This window comes from Oncorhynchus masou, chromosome 9 (assembly GCF_036934945.1).
Source record: "Oncorhynchus masou masou isolate Uvic2021 chromosome 9, UVic_Omas_1.1, whole genome shotgun sequence".
Taxonomy (NCBI): Eukaryota; Metazoa; Chordata; class Actinopteri; order Salmoniformes; family Salmonidae; genus Oncorhynchus; species Oncorhynchus masou.
The window spans coordinates 10,138,779-10,158,121 of record NC_088220.1 but is presented as its reverse complement, the minus strand read 5'-3'; the positions used below and the strand labels follow the sequence as shown (position 1 = coordinate 10,158,121).

The window sequence follows — 19,343 nt, the reverse complement described above, 5'->3', positions numbered from 1 at the left end:
TCAGTCAGGAGGTTAAAGCTTGGTCGCAAACGGGTCTTCCAAATGGACAATGATCCCAAGCATACTTCCAAAGTTGTGTCACGGTTCATGAATCCACTGCCTCCGTCTCTCTCTCTCTCTCTCTCTCTCCAGTGTTTGTGTGGGCGTGGTTTCCCAATCTCGGCCTGATTGTCTGCGCCAGCTGGAACCACTTATCTTCCCTTTATATGTTCTGTTACCAGTGTTTCTTGTTGTCAGATCGTTGTTTCTTCTCTGAGGTTGTGTCGTGTGTCCGTGCTCTTCTCTTGTGTGGATTCTCTGCTGTGCTCCTTCCTACTCATCCGGACACACTCCCCTGGTTTTCTCAGCACGTTATGATCGGAAGATGCGCCCGAGTTCCTGGGTCGGATTCCTTCTGAGTACAGTCTGTTTGTCATGTTGCTGCTGTGAACTACATTCATTAAAACCATCGTTGCTTGCATCTTGCATCCGCCTTCCCAGGAGTTTAAATGGACTAGTGGAACTAGCCCTGAGGGTCGACGCTCGTCTGAGTCGTATTGGCCGCCGAGCATGCCCTAACAGACCGTATAACGACACGGAGGGCTGGCATGCCAGCGTCGGGAACACGGCCAGTTCAGCTTCCGCTCACGAACCCATGCAGCTGGGGAGAGCTCGCCTCTCCCGGGAAGAGAGGGAGAGGCGGAGATCCCAAGGACTCTGTCTCTACTGTGGTAGAGCGGGCCACTTTATCCACTCCTGCCCGGTAAAAGATCAGGCCCGGTAGTAAACATGAGGCTACTATCGGGTGGTGTCACCACAGAGAAGACCTCATCATCTACTCTCCTCCCGGTAAGACTAAGATGGACCACCCACACGCACGACACCCAAGCCTTACTGGACTCAGGAGCAGAGGGTAACTTCATGGACTTCAAGCTCGCTCACAAACTCCAGATCCCTATCACCTCACTCACGCACAAGATATCCGTCAACGCTCTCAATGGTCAAGAACTCCCCAACATTTCTCACACCACTGAACCTATCACACTCATCACTTCTGGCAATCACACTGAGACACTATCATTCCTACTCATGGACTCACCCCTTGCACCATTAGTTCTCGGCCACCCTTGGCTCACCCAACACAACCCCAGAGTTGACTGGGGTCATAACTCTATATCTATGTGGAGTAACAAGTGTCTTGAGTCCTGTTTAGTGTCTGCTTGTTCGTCTGTGTCTGATTCTGTGTTTCTAGAGGAGGCAGTGGATTTGTCTAACGTGCCCGTTGAATACCTCGACCTGAAGGAGGTGTTCAGTAAGTCCCGTGCTGCTTCCCTTCCTCCGCATCGTCCCTATGACTGTGCAATAGAATTATTGCCAGGTGAGTCTCCGCCTAAAGGCAAGTTATATTCACTTTCTGTTCCTGAGAGGGAGGCTATGGAGAGATACATCTCTGGTTCTCTGGCATCTAAATTCATTCGTCCTTCCTCTTCTCCAGCGGGGGCGGGGTTCTTCTTTGTGGGGAAGAAGGACGGATCTCTGCGTCCTTGCATTGATTACCGTGGGTTGAATAACATCACAGTGAAGAATACCTATCCCTTACCGTTGATGTCCTCCGCCTTTGAAAGGTTACAGGGAGCATCCGTGTTCACTAAGTTGGATTTACGTAATGCATATCATTTGGTTCGCATAAGGGAGGGGCCGAATGGAAGACCGCGTTTAACACCCCCAGAGGGCACTTCGAATATTTGGTCATGCCTTTTGGGCTATCCAACTCCCCAGCGGTTTTCCAGGCACTCGTCAATGACGTGCTGAGAGATATGATTGATCAGTTCATATATGTTTACCTGGATGACATACTGATTTTTTCTTCTTCTCTCCAGGAACACGCTCAACACGTCAGACGAGTGCTTCAGAGGTTGTTGGAGAATGGACTTTTTGTCAAGGCGGAGAAATGCATTTTTCATGCACAATCCGTTCCATTCCTAGGTTACATCGTCTCGACTGAAGGTATTCGCATGGATCCCGACAAGGTTAAGGCTGTGGTGGATTGGCCAAGCCCAGATTCCCGTAAGGCCCTACAGAGGTTTCTGGGATTCGCCAATTTCTACCGGCGTTTCGTTCGCAACTTTAGCCAGATAGTCGCCTTAACCTCTTACCGCCTTAACCTCTCCCAGAGTGACGTTCAGGTGGTCCGATACAGCCGAGGCTGCATTCGCCAAACTCAAGAGCCGCTTTGTTTCGGCTCCTATCCTCATAGCTCCCGATCCCTCGCGTCAGTTCGTGGTGGAGGTGGACGCTTCAGAGGTGGGGGTAGGTGCGGTACTTTCCCAACGTTCCTCTTCTGACAACAAGATGCACCCTTGCGCGTTCCTTTCCCATCGGTTATCACCTGCGAACGCAACTTCGACATTGGCAACAGAGAGTTGTTGGCAGTGAAGTTAGCACTGGAGGAGTGGCGCCATTGGTTAGAGGGTTCGGGGTACCTTTTATAGTTTGGACCGATCACAAGAATTTGGAGTATATCAGAACCGCCAAGCGACTCAACTCCAGGCAGGCGCGGTGGGCACTCTTTCGGACGTTTTGACTTCTCTCTCTCGTATCGCCCGGGTTCCAAGAATGTCAAACCCGATTCCCTTTCTCGCATTTTTGACCATTCCGAACGCCCATCCACTCCCGAGTGCATCCTACCCGGGACCCTAGTGGTCTCCACACTCACATGGGAGGTTGAATCGAGGGTCAAAACGGCCTTAGAGGGGTCACGCCTCCGCCCGGTTGCCCGCCTAATCGGTTGTTTGTGCCGGAGGGGTGTCGGTCCGATGTTATTCGGTGGGGGCACTGCTCCAACGTAGCGTGTCATCCAGGAGTCAGCCGCACTAGCTTTTTGGTTAAGCAACGCTTTTGGTGGCCACTGATGGCTCGTGACATTCACAGTTTTGTCTTGGCCTGCTCGGTTTGTGCCACTGGGAAGACTTCTAATCGACCCCCAGATGGGTTACTCCAACCGCTGTCGGTCCCTTCGAGACCCTGGTCCCACATCGCGCTAGATTTTGTTACCGGCCTCCCGCCCTCCCAGGGCAAGACGGTTGTTTTGACCGTGGTGGACCGGTTCTCGAAGGCGGCTCATTTTATTCCCTTGCCTAAATTACCATCTGCCAAGGAGACAGCGGTAACTGTCGTGGATCACGTCTTTCGCTTACATGGCCTGCCGATGGACGTAGTTTCTGACCGGGGCCCCAATTTGTGTCCAAGTTTTGGCAAGAGTTTTGTAGGTTACTGGGAGCGAGTGTCAGCCTGTCTTCAGGGTTTCATCCCCAGAGCAACGGTCAAACGGAAAGGGCCAACCAAGATTTGGAGAGAGTGTTGCGATGTTTGGTTTCTAAGAATCCCTCTTCCTGGAGTCAACAACTCTCTATGGTTGAGTACGCTCACAATTCGTTGCCAGTGGCAGCCACGGGTCTCTCTCCGTTTGAGTGTAGTTTAGGTTACCAGCCACCTATCTTTCCCAGTACGGAGTCCGAGGTCACTGTTCCCTCCGCTCACGCTTTCATCCAGAGGTGCCGTCACGCATGGAGCAGAGCCCGTGAGACTCTTCTCCGGGTGGGGGCGCGCACCAAGGCTAAGGCCCGATCGCCACCGGTCGAAGCCTCCGGTATACGTCGTTGGCCAAAGAGTGTGGCTTTCTACTAAGAACATTCCACTCCGATCCGTTTCGAACAAGCTTGCCCCAAAATTTATCGGCCCGTTCAGAGTCACCAGGATCATTAGTCCGGTGGCGGTCCGGCTCAAGCTTCCTCCGGCGTATAGGAGAATTCATCCTACCTTTCATGTGTCTAAAATAAAACCTGTGTTTCAGGCACGCATTAACCCGCGGTCCCGGTTCCCCCGCCGCCACGACTTGTTGATGGGGAAACCACCTTTTCTGTCAATCGTATTTTGGACTCTAGAAGGAGGGACGCGGATTCCAGTACCTGGTGGACTGGGAGGGTTACGGCCCGGAGGAGAGAAGTTGGGTACCTGCTAGGGACATTCTGGATCACTCCCTTATCGATGATTTCAATCGACAGGTAAATTCGCCTGGGAACGCCAAGAGGCGTTCCTAGAGGGGGTATTGTCACGGTTCATGAATCCACTGCCTCCGTCTCTCTCTCTCTCTCTCTCCAGTGTTTGTGTGGGCGTGGTTTCCCAATCTCGGCCTGATTGTCTGCGCCAGCTGGAACCACTTATCTTCCCTTTATATGTTCTGTTACCAGTGTTTCTTGTTGTCAGATCGTTGTTTCTTCTCTGAGGTTGTGTCGTGTGTCCGTGCTCTTCTCTTGTGTGGATTCTCTGCTGTGCTCCTTCCTACTCATCCGGACACACTCCCTGGTTTTCTCAGCACGTTATGATCGGAAGATGCGCCCGAGTTCCTGGGTCGGATTCCTTCTGAGTACAGTCTGTTTGTCATGTTGCTGCTGTGAACTACATTCATTAAAACCATCGTTGCTTGCATCTTGCATCCGCCTCTGTGTTGTAACAAGTTGTGGCAAAATAGCTTAAGGACAACAAAGTCAAGGTATTGGAGTGGCCATCACAAAGCCCTGACCTCAATCCAATAGTAAATGTGTGGGCAGAACTGAAAAAGCATGTGCGAGCAAGGAGGCCTACAAACCTGACTCAGCTACACCAGCTCTGTCAGGAGGAATGGGCCAAAATTCACCCAACTTATTGTGGGAAGCTTGTGGAAGGCTACCTGAAATGTTTGACCCAAGTTAAACAATTTAAAGGCAATGCTACCAAATACTAATTGAGCGTATTCAAACTTCTGACCCACTGGGAATGTGATGAAAGAAATAAAAGTTTAAAAAATCATTCTCTCAACTGTAATTCTGACATTTCACATTCTTAAAGTATAGTGGTGATCCTAACTGACCTAAGACAGAGAATATTTACTCTGAATAAATGTCAGGAATTTTGAAAACCTAAGTTTAAATGTATTAGGCTTAGGTGTATGTAAACTTCCGACTTCAACTGTATGTTGAAGAGGGTGGGGCTTAAGCTGCATCCCTGTCTTACCCCACGACCCTGTGGGAAGAAATGTGTGTGTTTTTTGCCTATTTTATCCACACACTTGTTTGTGTACATTGATTTTATAATATTGCATGTTTTTCCCCCAACACCACTTCCCATCACTTTGTATATCATACCCTCATGCCAAAGGCGAAGGCTTCTTTGAAATCAACAAAGCATGAGAAGACTTTGCCTTTCTTTTGGCTTGTTTGTTTGTGAATTAGGGTGTTCAGGGTGAATACGTGGTTTTTCGTTACGATAATTCGGTAAAAAGCCAATTTGACATTTGCTCAGTACATTGTTTTCACTGAGGAAATGTACGAGTCTGCTGTTAATGATAATGCAGAGGATTTTCTCACGGTTGCTGTTGATGCATATCCCACGGTAGTTATTGGTGTCAAATTTTTCTCCACTTTTGTGGATTGAGCTGATCAGTCCTTGGTTCCAAATATTGGGGAAGATGCCAGAGCTAGGTATGATGTTATAGAGTTTTAGTATAGCCAATTGGAATTTGTTGTGTGTGTATTTTATCATTTCATTGAGGATACCATCAACACCTCAAGCCTTTTTGGGTTGGAGGGTTTTTATTTTGTCCTTTAGTTCATTCAAGTTAATTGGAGAATCCAGTGGGTTCTGGTAGTCTTTAATAGTTGATTCTAGGATTTGTATTTGATCATGTATATGTTTTTGCTGTTTGTTCTTTGTTATAGAGCCAAAACAATTGGTGAAGTGTGTAACGGTTTTCTTCCGGTGAAAGAGAGGCGGACCAAAATGCAGCGTAGTTAGTTTTGTACATCTTTAATAAAGATGAAATTACAACAATCTACAAAACAAGAAATGTGAAAAAACCAAAACAGTCCTATCTGGTGCCACAAACACAAAGACAGGAACAATCACCCACAAGAGACCTAAAGAATATGGCTGCCTAAACATGGTTCCCAATCAGAGACAACGATAAACACCTGTACTAGTACTACTCTAACCACAATCCCATACCTACAAACAACCCCAGACAAAACAAACCACATAAATCCCCATGTCACACCCTGGCCTCACCAAAATACTAACGAAAACACAGAATACCAAGGCCAGGGCGTGACAAAGTGATTTACCCACACATCTCGATTTTGGATATATAAATCTTCGGGTTGTTTGTTTGGTGTTTTCCAATTTTCCCAGAATTAGAGTCTATGGATTCTTCAGTTACATTGAGCTGATTTCTGACGTGCTGTTCCTTCTTTTTCCGTAGTGTATTTCAGTATTGTTTTAGTGATTCACCATGGTGAAGGAGTAGACACCGGTTTTCTGGGTTTCTATGTTTTTGGTTGGATAGCTTTCTCAATTTCTTTCTTATGTTTTTTCATTCTTCATCAAACCATTTGTGATTGTTGTTCATTTTCTTCGGTTTTCTGTTTGAATTTTTTTGATTTGATAGGGAGGACATTTTCTACTGCCAAATGCACACCTTCACTATTACAGTGAAACGTTTTGTCCAGGAAGTTGAATTTGAATTTAATTTGTTGTTGCCTAATTGTTATTTGGTAGATTTCCACACTACATTCCTTCCATCTATAGCATTTCTTAATTTTACTCAGTTCCTTTGGCTTTGATGCCTCATGATTGAGCATAGCTCTGTTCAAGTAGACTGTGATTTTACTGTGGTCTGATAGGAGTGTCAGTGGGCTGACTGTGAATTCTCTAAGAGACTGGGCTGAGGTCAGTGATAATATTGTCTACAGTACTAATGCCAAGAGATGAGCTATAAGGGTACCCACCATAGGAGTCCCCTCGAAACCTACCATTGTCTATGTACACACCCAGAGTGCAACAGAGCTGCAGGAGTTTTAGTTGGTTATGTTGTCACAGTTGTGGCTCCGGGGACATATTGGGGAGGGAATGCTGTCACCTCCAGACAGGCATTTTTTCCAATGTGTGCTGAGGGTGTCAGGTTCTTGTCCGGTTCTGGCATTTAGGTCGCCACAGACTAGTACATGTCCCTGGGCCTGGAAATGACTGACTTCCCCCTCCAAGATGGAGAAGCTGGTCTCATTAACCTCTTACACTTATGGTGGCGCTATTTCATTTTTGGAAGAAAAAAACGTTCCCGTTTTAAACAAGATATTTTGTCACAAAAAGATGCTCGACTATGCATATAATTGCCACTGTTCGAAAGAAAACACTCTGACGTGTCCAGAAATACAAATATCTTCTCTGTGCGTGCCCTTTAACGTGAGCTTCAGGCAAAACCAAGATGACTTGGCATCCAGGAAATGACAAGGATGTTTGAGGCTCTGTCTTTCATGATCTCCTTATATGGCTGTGAACGCAAGAGGAATGAGTCTGCCCTTTCTGTCGTTTCCCCAAGGTGTCTGCAGCATTGTGACGTATTTGTAGGCAGATCGTTGGAAGATTGACCATAAGAGACCACATTTACCACGTGTCCGCCCGGTGTCCTGCGCCGAAATTGGTGCGCAAAAGTCACCATGGGGCACAGAGAGAGAAGCAAGCTTCCACGAACTGCATGTCAATGAAGAGATATGTGAAAAAACACCTTGAGGATTGATTCCAAACAACGTTTGCCATGTTTCGGTCGATATTATGTAGTTAATCCGGAAAAAGTTTCCGTTGTAGGTGACTGCATTTTCGGTTCGTTTCGGTAGCCAGGCGCAATGTAGAAAACGGAACGATTTCTCCTACACACAGACGCTTTCAGGAAACACTGCGCATTTGGTATGTGGCTGGGAGTCTCCTCATTGAAAACATCAGAAGCTCTTCAAAGGTAAATGATTTTATTTATTTGGTTATCTGGCTTTTGTGAAAATGTTGCGTGCTACATGCTACACAAAATGCTATGCTAGCTTTGCATACTCTTACACAAATTAGTCAATTTCTATGGTTCAAAAGCATATTTTGAAAATCTGAGATGACAGTGTTGTTAAGAAAAGGCTAAGCTTGAGAGCAAACGCATTATTTTAATTTTATTTGCGATTTTCAGAAATCGTTAACGTTGCGTTATGCTAATGAGCCTGAGGCTTAGTCACAATCCCGGATCCGGGATGGGGAGTTTCAAGAGGTTAAAGTATGGAGATTCCAGTGGGGGGATATAGGTAGCACACAGGATGAACATTTTCTTCAGGCTAGGGTCTATTTTTCTCTACTTCCTGTCTGACTAACGTGCCCAAAGTAAACTGCCTGTTACTCAGGCCCAGATGCAGATGGATATGCATATAATTGGTACTATTGGAGAGAAAACACTTTGAAGTTTGCTGAAATGTTTAAAAGTTGTATGAGACTATAACACAATTGATAGGGTAGGAGGAAATCCAAAGAAAAACCAACCGGAACCTTTTTTTTTTGAGAGCTCATGCTCTTCCAATGGAACGTAAAAGGGTCACATCCAAATCCAGCTCCCAAATTGCAATTCCTGTGGCTTCCACTCGATGTCAACAGTCTTTGTTCAAGGTTTCAGGCTTGTTTCTTCCCAAACGAGGAAGAATTTGGAGTTGGAAATCAGTCTGTGTGCGAGCAACGAAGAGGATACGCACCTGCTAATGTTGCTTTCCTATTGAACATACTTCTTTCTGTATGAAATATTACAGTTTATTTACATTTTAGCTGAGGATTAAATAGAAATCTATTTTTGACTTGTTTCAACAAAGTTTATCGGTAGCTTTATGGATTCCTTTCTCTGCATGTTGACCGAGTGGTTTACTCAAATCGATGGCGCCAACTAAACAGACTTTTTGGGATATAAAGAAGGATTTTATCTAACAAAACAACCATGCATGTTGTAGCTGGGACCCTTTGGAGTGCAAATCAGAGGAAGATTTTCAAAAAGTAAGTGAATATTTAATCGCTATTTGTGAAGCCTGTGCTGTTTGAAAAATATTTTGATGTGGGGCGCCGTCCTCAAACAATCGCATGACATGCTTTTGCTGTAAAGCCTATTGTAAAATCTGACAACACAGTCAGATGAACAAGACAATAAGCTTTTAACCGATATAAGACTCTTGTATGTACCTAAATGTTTAATATCCATAATTTTTATGATTATTTATTTGATTGCGCGCCCTCCAATTTCACCGGAAGTTGTCGACAGGTGTCCTGTTGGCGGGACGCCTAGCCCTAATTATTTTTAAGCCAAATGTATAATGTTCCTGTTTTGAATAATTTAATGTTGTGAATTCGGTCTGCTCTTTTCCAAATTAGCATCCCCCATATCCCTCCCCTATTTCACACCTGGTAGTTTGGTGGATGTCCCATACCCTCTCTCTCTCGTCTCTCGTCCCTCTCTCTCGTCCCTCTCTCTTGTCCCTCTCTCTGGTCCCTCTCTCTTGTCCCTCTCTCTTGTCCCTCTCTCTCTCGTCTCTCTCTTGTCCCTCTCTCTCTCTCATCTCTCTCTTTCGTCCCTCTCTCTCGTCCCTCTCTCTCTCATCCCTCTCTTTCTCTCTCGTCCCTCTCTCTGTCCCTCTCTCTTGTCCATCTCTCTGTCCCTCTCTCTCTCGTCTCTCTCTCTCTCTCCTCCCTTTCTCTCTCTCATCCCTCTTTCTCACCCTCTCATCTCTCTCTCCTCCCTTTCTCTCTCTCTCTTGTCCCTTTCTCTCTCTCTCTTGTCTCTCTCTCTCATCCCTCTTTCTCCCCCTCTCTCTGTTCCTCTTTCTCTTGTCCCTCTCTCTCTTGTCCCTCTCTCTCTCTCATCTCTCGTCCCTCTCTCTCGTCCCTCTCTCTATCCCTCTCTCTCTTGTCCCTCTCTCTGTCCCTCTCTCTCTCTCTCATCTCTCGATCTCTCTCCTCAATCTCTCTCTCTCATCCCTCTTTCTCCCCCTCTCTCTCTCGTCTCTCTCTCTCCTCCCTTTCTCTCTCTCTCTCATCCCTCTCTCTCTCCTACCTTTCTCTCTCTCTCTTGTCCCTCTCTCTCTCTTGTCCCTCTCTCTCTCTGTCCCTCTCTCTCTCTCTTGTCCCTCTCTCTCTCTCTCATCCCTCTTTCTCACCCTCTCTCTCTCGTCTCTCTCTCTCTCTCCTCCCTTTCTCTCTCTTGTCCCTCTCTCTCTCCTCCCTTTCTCTCTCTCGTCTCTCTCTCTCTTTCATCCCTCTTTCTCCCCTTCTCTCTCTCCTCCCTTTCTCTCTCTCTCTCTTGTCCCTTTCTCTCTCTCTTGTCTCTCTCTCTCATCCTTCTTTCTCCCCCTCTCTCTGTTCCTCTTTCTCTTGTCCCTCTCTCTCTTGTCCCTCTCTCTCTCTTGTCTTTCTCTCTCTCTCGTCTCTCGTCCCTCTCTCTCGTCCCTCTCTCTATCCCTCTCTCTCTTGTCCCTCTCTCTGTCCCTCTCTCTCTCTCTTGTCTCTCGATCTCTCTCCTCCCTCTCTCTCTCATCCCTCTTTCTCCCCCTCTCTCTCTCGTCTCTCTCTCCTTCCTTTCTCTCTCTCTCTCTCTCTCTCTCTTGTCCCCCTCTCTCTCCTACCTTTCTCTCTCTCTCTTGTACCTCTCTCTCTCTCTTGTCCCTCTCTCTCTCTCCTCCCTCTCTCTCTCTCTCTCTCTCTCTCCCCCTCTTCTCTCACCCTCTCTCTCTCTCGTCTCTCTCTCTCTCTCCTCCCTTTCTCTCTCTTGTCCCTCTCTCTCTCTCCTCCCTGTCTCTCTCTCGTCTCTCTCTCTCTCTCATCCCTCTTTCTCCCTCTCGTCTCTCTCTCTCTCTCATCCCTCTTTCTCCCCTTCTCTCTAGTCCCTCTTTCTCACGCCCCTCTCTCTCTCACATCCCTCTCTACGTACAGTCTCTCTCTCTCGCATCCCTCTCTACGTACAGTCTCTCTCTCGCTCTGTCTCGCCAGCCAGCCTCTCTCTCTCTCTAAGTATTACAAGAATGTGTTCCTTAATGCAGAATGTGTGGGAGAGAGTACTAAGACCCTTATATAAGTCCTGCCTCACAAATCCTCCCTCCTTCATGGTAAGAATCACTGCATCAGAGGTCTTTGTGTGCCAGAAAGAGAGAGAGGAGAGGATAAATAGAGAGAGGGGAGAGGGAGGAGAGGAGAGAGAGCAAGAGAGAGAGGGGAGAGAGAGAGCGAGAGGAGAGGAGAGAGAGGAGAGAGAGGAGAGAGGAGAGAGGAGAGAGAGAGAGCGAGAGGAGAGGAGAGAGAGAGAGCGAGAGGAGAGGGAAGGGAGATGAGAGAGAGAGGAGAGGAGAGAGAGCAAGAGGAGAGGGAAGGGAGATGAGAGAGAGAGGAGAGAGAGAGGAGAGGAGAGAGAGCGAGAGCCGGCGGGTTTACAAGTTTCTGTTGTTTCTCTCAGAGCCTTGAAAAGAAGTACATAAAGAAAATCTGAGACATGAAATAAGTCATTTGAAGAAGTTTTCTGATTGCTACAAAAGACCTGGGCATTTTTTAAATATTTAACCTTTAACTAGGCAAGTCAGAGCAAATTCTTATTTACAATGACGGTCTACGCCGGCCAAATCCTAATCCGGATGAAGCTGGGCCAATTGTGCGCCGCCCTATGGGACTCCCAATCACGGCCTGTTGTGATACAGCCTGGAATCAAACCAGAGTCATTAGTGACGCCTCTAGCGCTGAGATCCAGTGCTGTAGACCGCTGTGCCACTAGGGAACCCAAAAGTAAGGTGGGTTTATAGACAATGATCTGTTAACTAATAGTCAATTGATCACATCAAAGAAATCCCCCCCACCTAATTTAAATAAGAAGAACACAATCTCTGAGAAAGAAGGTCATGTATTCACATGCTAGAGACTAATCTGCCAGGACAGGCCTCTCAATGTGGCGACCCACAGGGTGTGCAGGCTTTTCTTCTAGCCCAGTACTAAACATCTGATTAAATTAATCAAGGGCTGGATGATTTGTTCAATTTAAAAAGAATCAGGCATAGTCCTATGTATTTATCTTTTACAACCCCGTGAGACCAGGGTCTCATTTACAAGGGGGTCCTGGGAACAACATGATCAGTCTCAATACAACACTATAAATGCACAATTACAACAAATCACAGTCACACGCGGCAGACAGAATTACACATCAATCAAAACCAGTGCAGTTCTCCTTCAATACATTCCAGACCAAAGATCATTCCATGCGCTATGGGCACAATAACTAAAAGCTATCTTCCTAGACTCTGTGGAGACCAGAGAAACCTCTAGAACAGAGGTCTCCAACAGGTAGACTGTGAGCTTCCAGTAGATCGCAGCCCACCAATGAGCAGCTTGCCAAGCAATTACGTTTTTTTTTTTTTTTTTTTTTCTCGTGTCTCATCTTTAACTGTCACAAACCTAAAGCTCCCAGCTACTATCCAAACAAAGCCACATTGACATCCCACCCCTGGCTTGCCGCTATTGGTTTAAAAAGCCAAAACGTAACACAATATCAGTCAATTCATTTCAATATTGTCCTTGTCTGTGTTTGGTCATTGGTCCATCACTCCGTACGTAGCCAGGCAGCGATGCTCGTAGACTAATGATAACCATCTTGTGGCTAGACATAGACGTTCCCCAAAAACCTTCTCAATGAAATGCTAATTATAAAGTAGGCTTACCTGACAGAAAAATGTGATTATTTGTATCAATTCACACGTGCTGCAGCAGTAGGCATAACATACAATAAACCTCTCTAGACTGACAAATTCCTCTCTTCCTAAATGCGCATTTAAAGAGAAATTACACAATTTATTTAATTAACCTCAGATGTAATGGCAACATTTTGATTTCCTCCTAAATAAACATTCCCAAAAGCAACTACTATTCATGTGTAATTACATGATTCTGACATACAAAAACGTGGTATATTTACAAAGAAGACGTCTGGGAGATGATGAGGAAATAATCAGAAGATAGATACGAGTTACTTCGTTCAGAATACACAAGATCAAACACACACAAAACAACTGCTTTTTTTTATTAAAAAAAAAACAATTAAAGTCGTCTTTCATTGACAAGCTATTAGTGAATTATTGATGCCCAGAGCTGTAAACACATCAGATGGCTTCCACATCATGTTAACAATATCAGAACAATATGGAAATGTGCAGATGTTTTAGGAAGTGGTGTCAGGTGCGGTCATGGGATGTTTCCAAGTGTCCCTAAACCTCTCCAAAGTGGCATATGTCTGTAAATGAGATCATTCCAGTGCTATTACGTATTTCAAATCCCTAAATGCTATTTGTTCAGTATAAAAACACAATTTATACCATATCAACCTCACTCAAACATTATGGTGGTGTTGTGGGGTATCCAGGGTACATTCGAGTGTCCTTTCAACCTCTCCGAAGTGTCTGAATGTGGTAATTGCACTGTTTTTGAACACTGGGTGGGTCTAAAAGTTATTGTTCACTGTCAAAAAATACATTGCTACAACACCGATCTCTCTAAAACATTGCAGTGGTGTCAGGGGACATCCAGGGGACAGTCAGGGGACAGTCAGGGGACATCAAGGGGACAGCCAGGGGACATCAAGGGGACAGCCAGGGGACAGCCAGGGGACAGCAAGGGGACAGCCAGGGGACATCAAGAGGACAGCAAGGGGACAGCCAGGGGACATCAAGGGGACAGCCAGGGGACAGCCAGGGGACAGCAAGGGGACAGCCAGGGGACAGCCAGGGGACAGCCAGGGGACAGCAAGGGGACAGCCAGGGGACATCCAGGGGACAGCCAGGGGACAGTCAGGGGACAGTCAGGGGACAGTCAGGGGACAGCCAGGGGACAGTCAGGGGACATCAAGGGGACAGCCAGGGGACAGTCAGGGAACAGTCAGGGGACATCAAGGGGACAGTCAGGGGACAGTCAGGGGACATCAAGGGGACAGTCAGGGGACAGTCAGGGGACATCAAGGGGACAGCCAGGGGACATCAAGGGGACAGCAAGGGGACAGCCAGGGGACATCAAGGGGACAGCCAGGGGACAGCCAGGGGACAGCAAGGGGACAGCCAGGGGACAGCCAGGGGACAGCAAGGGGACAGCCAGGGGACATCCAGGGGACAGTCAGGGGACAGCCAGGGGACAGCCAGGGGACAGTCAGGGGACAGCCAAGTGTTTATCAGATACAGTCACCCGGGGGACATTTGAGGTTGCCAGTAAGTCATACATCAGATCACATTGGCAATAGACTAGATATGTTCCCGACCAACCTAAGGATTCATTTCATAAGCCTCCATGTAACTCCACGTAACTCAGACCAAATCGAAGCTTACCTTGTAAGATGTTTGGTGAAAAACGTTGTATAAAATGAACATTGTGACTCTCGGGACTGGTGATCAATAACGGTAGGTCACAGGCAGACAAATAAGACATCCTCATGTTCTGTGGAGTCCCGGCTTTCGCTGTGCATCAACATATTCCGTGTTTATTTCGTTCATGCCTTACAACTCTAACCAGAATGTAAATTGCAGCAATCCTGAAATTAGGTCATTGGCTCAGCCTGCCCTTATATGGTAGTAAGACACCCAAGATTTTAAGGCACAGATTAAAAGCCAAGACACTTTGTTTTCGACAGACCTCCTGCTTTTGCAGATAGAGGCTACCGTTCTCATACCAGACTGAATTGAATAAAATACATAAAATATGGTAAATTTACATTTAAGAGGTTTTAAGCATTGACATGGACTCAAAACATCAATTTTCGTTGTTTCTCTAGGAATAATTGTAGTATTCACAGTTAAAAACTGAAGTGACAAAACATACCAGGAAAAATGAAAACAAAGAAAATAAAATTCTGGAAAGTAAGAAAGATGATTTTATTTTATAATGTTAATTAACCATTATTTTACCAGGAATATTGACAGATAACACATCTCTTGTAGGATCACTATACCAGCACGGACCAAATCACTGTAGGAGCACTATACCAGCACGGACCAAATCACTGTAGGATCACTATACCAGCACGGACCAAATCACTGTAGGATCACTATACCAGCACGGACCAAATCACTGTAGGATCACTATACCAGCACGGACCAAATCACTGTAGGATCACTATACCAGCACGGACCAAATCACTGTAGGATCACTATACCAGCACGGACCAAATCACTGTAGGATCACTATACCAGCACGGACCAAATCACTGTAGGATCACTATACCAGCACGGACCAAATCACTGTAGGATCACTATACCAGCACGGACCAAATCACTGTAGGATCACTATACCAGCACGGACCAAATCACTGTAGGAGCACTATACCAGCACGGACCAAATCACTGTAGGATCACTATACCAGCACGGACCAAATCACTGTAGGAGCACTATACCAGCACGGACCAAATCACTGTAGGAGTACTATACCAGCACGGACCAAATCACTGTAGGATCACTATACCAGCACGGACCAAATCACTGTAGGAGCACTATACCAGCACGGACCAAATTTTCACCACTTGAATGACATCATTATCTTCGGTTGTACACAAACAAAACTGAAAAGATACGTAGTCAGCCCATATAACCAAACCATCGCCACACAGTAGTTTATATCCTCATTCTCCATACTGTAAAATACACACAGTAGGCTATATCCTCATTCTCCATACTGTAAAATACATACAGTAGGCTATATCCTCATTCTCCATACTGTAAAATACATACAGAAGGCTATATCCTCATTCTCCATACTGTAAAATACATACAGTAGGCTATATCCTCATTCTCCATACTGTAAAATACATACAGTAGGCTATATCCTCATTCTCCATACTGTAAAATACACACAGTAGGCTATATCCTCATTCTCCATACTGTAAAATACATACAGTAGGCTATATCCTCATTCTCCATACTGTAAAATACATACAGTAGGCTATATCCTCATTCTCCATTCTGTAAAATACATACAGTAGGCTATATCCTCATTCTCCATACTCTAAAACACATACAGTAGCAACTCACACGCAATATCTTTCTTTAGGCTAACAAAAGGGTACTAGCTATTTATCTCATGTAATATTTTGGAATTATACATTCACATATAAAGGGTATTGTGTGTGACAATACGATTGGTGAGGACTTAACTGAATATAAAACGTGTACTATTGTTAAGCTATAATGTAGACAGCTATAATGTAGACAGCTATAATGTAGACTGCTATAATGTAGACTGCTATAATGTAGACAGCTATAATGTAGACTGCTATAATGTAGACTGCTATAATATAGACAGCTATAATGTAGACTGCTATAATGTAGACAGCTATAATGTAGACTGCTATAATGTAGACTGCTATAATGTAGACTATATCTGTATAATAGAAGTAGATCCTGACAGAAAGCAGTAGGCCAATCAGCAGGCTAACGGATTGAAGTATCATGATATTTCCTCAATTACAGTCCGAGCCAGGGCTGTCTATCGTGTATCATGTACTCCCCCTGGTGGTGACATGGACATATCACACACTCGTACTGAAGACAAAGAGGCCAGTGATATACGATATTATAACTATACATATTATAACAGAGCATTGAGGAACTTGAAATATTGCAATATTTCAAGAATTATCTGGGGAACTCTTGAGAACTTATGTCCATTAAATGATAATGATGAGGGGAGAGGGGACAAGAGGATGAGGACTATAATGATGAGGGCAGAGGGGGCAAGAGGATGAGGACTATAATAATGAGGGGAGAGGGGGCAAGAGGATGAGGACTATAATAATGAGGGGAGAGGGGACAAGAGGATGAGGACTATAATGATGAGGGGAGAGGGGACAAGAAGATGAGGACTATAATGATGTTGGGAGAGGGGACAAGAGGATGAGGACTATAATGATGAGGGGAGAGGGGACAAGAAGATGAGGACTATAATGATGTTGGGAGAGGGGACAAGAAGATGAGGACTATAATGATGAGGGGAGAGGGGACAAGAGGATGAGGACTATAAAGATGAGGGGAGAGGGGGCAAGAGGATGATGACTATAATGATGAGGGGAGAGGGGACAAGAGGATGAGGACTATAATGATGAGGGGAGAGGGGACAAGAAGATGAGGACTATAATGATGAGGGGAGAGGGGGCAAGAGGATGAGGACTATAATGATGAGGGGAGAGGGGACAAGAAGATGAGGACTATAATGATGAGGGGAGAGGGGACAAGAGGATGAGGACTATAATAATGAGGGGAGAGGGGACAAGAGGATTAGGACTATAAAGATGAGGGGAGAGGGGACAAGAGGATGAGGACTATAATAATGAGGGGAGAGGGGACAAGAGGATGAGGACTATAAAGATGAGGGGACAGGGGGCAAGAAGATGAGGACTATAATAATGAGGGGAGAGGGGACAAGAGGATGAGGACTATAAAGATGATGAATTCAACTGGACCTTTTAACGTCTTGAATTTCATTCACACACTGAAGTCCAAATCGCAAACGCACTTTATTAGATCCCACTGATAAATAATTTAGCCATATAAACCAGGTTTCCATCCAACCTTTTCATCGAGTAAAGTACATTTAGGATTTTTTAAAGTGGCGAAAGGCCTGATGGCACAGGATGGCCTGATGGCACAGGATGGCCTGATGGCACAGGATGGCCTGATGGCACAGGATGGCCTGATGGCACAGGATGGCCTGATGGCACAGGATGGCCAATGAAGCCTGGAAAGACGGTGACGCAGGCCTCCAGAACTGGTGAACAGAATGAGCATCAGTACCGGACGGATCCGTGACATTCATGCTCATTTCCAATAAATATTGAGGGTCTTATTCTGGTGACATGAAGATCGATGCTTGGCTGCCACTTGACAAGTACAAAATAATCTCGCTCTTATAATAACAATCAATTTTTTTTTGTTTTATTTTTGAAAGAAAATGTATCTCATCATGTAGGTATCGTACTGGCAACAACCGGATGTTTCGCTTTTCAGTGAAAATTGAAAGAACAAACTTCCGCTTTTGGACTTGGCCTAAACCATAGAGAATGATAGAGGCCTCCAGTGCCCTGAAGGCCGTTTTAGCATGGGCAACACCATCGAGGGTTGCCCATGGTAACTGAAAGCTACATTTTAATGTAGCTTTCAGTAAGAAGAGAGCGACTAAATTACCACCTCATCGACAGCGATAAATCTCCAGGTAAACGCTGCGCTTCCCAAGTGTCACGTGTACCCACTGTCCCAGGAGGAGACGTTGGCTATGGAGACATATGTCACGGAATCTCTGGGACAGGGGTACATTCGGCCCTCCATTTCACCCTTCTCCTCGAGTTTCTTTTTTGTGAAGAAAAATGAGGGAAGTCTGCGTCCGTGCATTGATTATAGATTATTATATCTCAATTCCATCACAGTGGGGTTCAGCTACCTTGGTGGAATCATTTCACAAAGCACAGTTTTTCACGAAACTGGACCTCAGGAGCGCCGATAGTCTGGTGCATATTCGGGAGGGAGACGAGTGGAAAACCACGTTCAGTACCACATCGGGCCACTATGAGTACCTCGTCATGCCGTATGGGTTAAAGAATGCTCCAGCAGTCTTTCAATCCTTTGTAGACGAGATTCTCAGGGACCTGCACGGGCAGGGCGTGGTTGTCTATATCGATGATATTCTGATCTATTCCGCCACACGCGCCGCGCATGTGTCTCTGGTACACAAGGTGCTTGGGCGACTGCTGGAGCATAACCTGTACATTAAGGCTGAGAAGTGTGTGTTCTCCAAACAAGCCGTCTCCTTCCTGGGTTATTGCATTTCCACCTCGGAGGTGGTGACGGAGTGTGACCGCATTAAGGCTGTGCGTAATTGGCCGACCCCTACCACGGTGAAGGAGTTGCAGCGGTTTTTGGGGTTTGCCAATTACTACCGGAGGTTTATCTGGGGTTTTGGCCAGGTAGCTGCCCCCATTACCTCACTGCTGAAAGGGGGCCCGGTGCGTTTGCGGTGGTCGGCAGAGGCGGACAGAGCCTTCAATAGGTTGAAGGCACTGTTCACTGATGCACCCGTGTTGGCGCACCCGGACCCCTCTCTAGCATTCATAGTGGAGGTGGACGCGTCCGAGGCTGGGGTGGGTGCTGTGCTATCACAGCGCTCGGGTACGCCACCAAAACTCCGCCCCTGCGCTTTCTTTTCGAGGAAGCTCAGTCCGGTGGAGTGTAACTATGATGTGGAGGACCAGGAGTTGTTAGCGGTGGTCAAGGCCCTTAGGGTGTGGATACACTGGCTTGAGGGGGCTAAGCACTCCTTTCCCTTGTCTGGACCGACCACCAGAATCTGGAGTATATTCGGACAGCTAGGAGACTGAATCCGCGTCAGGCAAGGTGGGCCATGTTCTTCAACCGATTCAGGTTCACTCTGTCTTATAGACCAGGCTCCCTGAACATAAAGGCCGACGCACGGACATCAAGCG

The 19,343-nt window shown here is 46.1% G+C and overlaps 1 long non-coding RNA gene across 1 annotated transcript; it reads left to right on the top strand.

Annotated features, from left to right (window-relative positions):
* Positions 1 to 2,637: 2,637 nt before the first annotated feature.
* On the top strand, positions 2,638 to 4,472 carry LOC135545151 (uncharacterized). Its single transcript, XR_010456410.1, has 2 exons — positions 2,638 to 4,043; positions 4,141 to 4,472. It is a non-coding gene; the product is annotated as an uncharacterized LOC135545151 (long non-coding RNA).
* Positions 4,473 to 19,343: the final 14,871 nt, after the last annotated feature.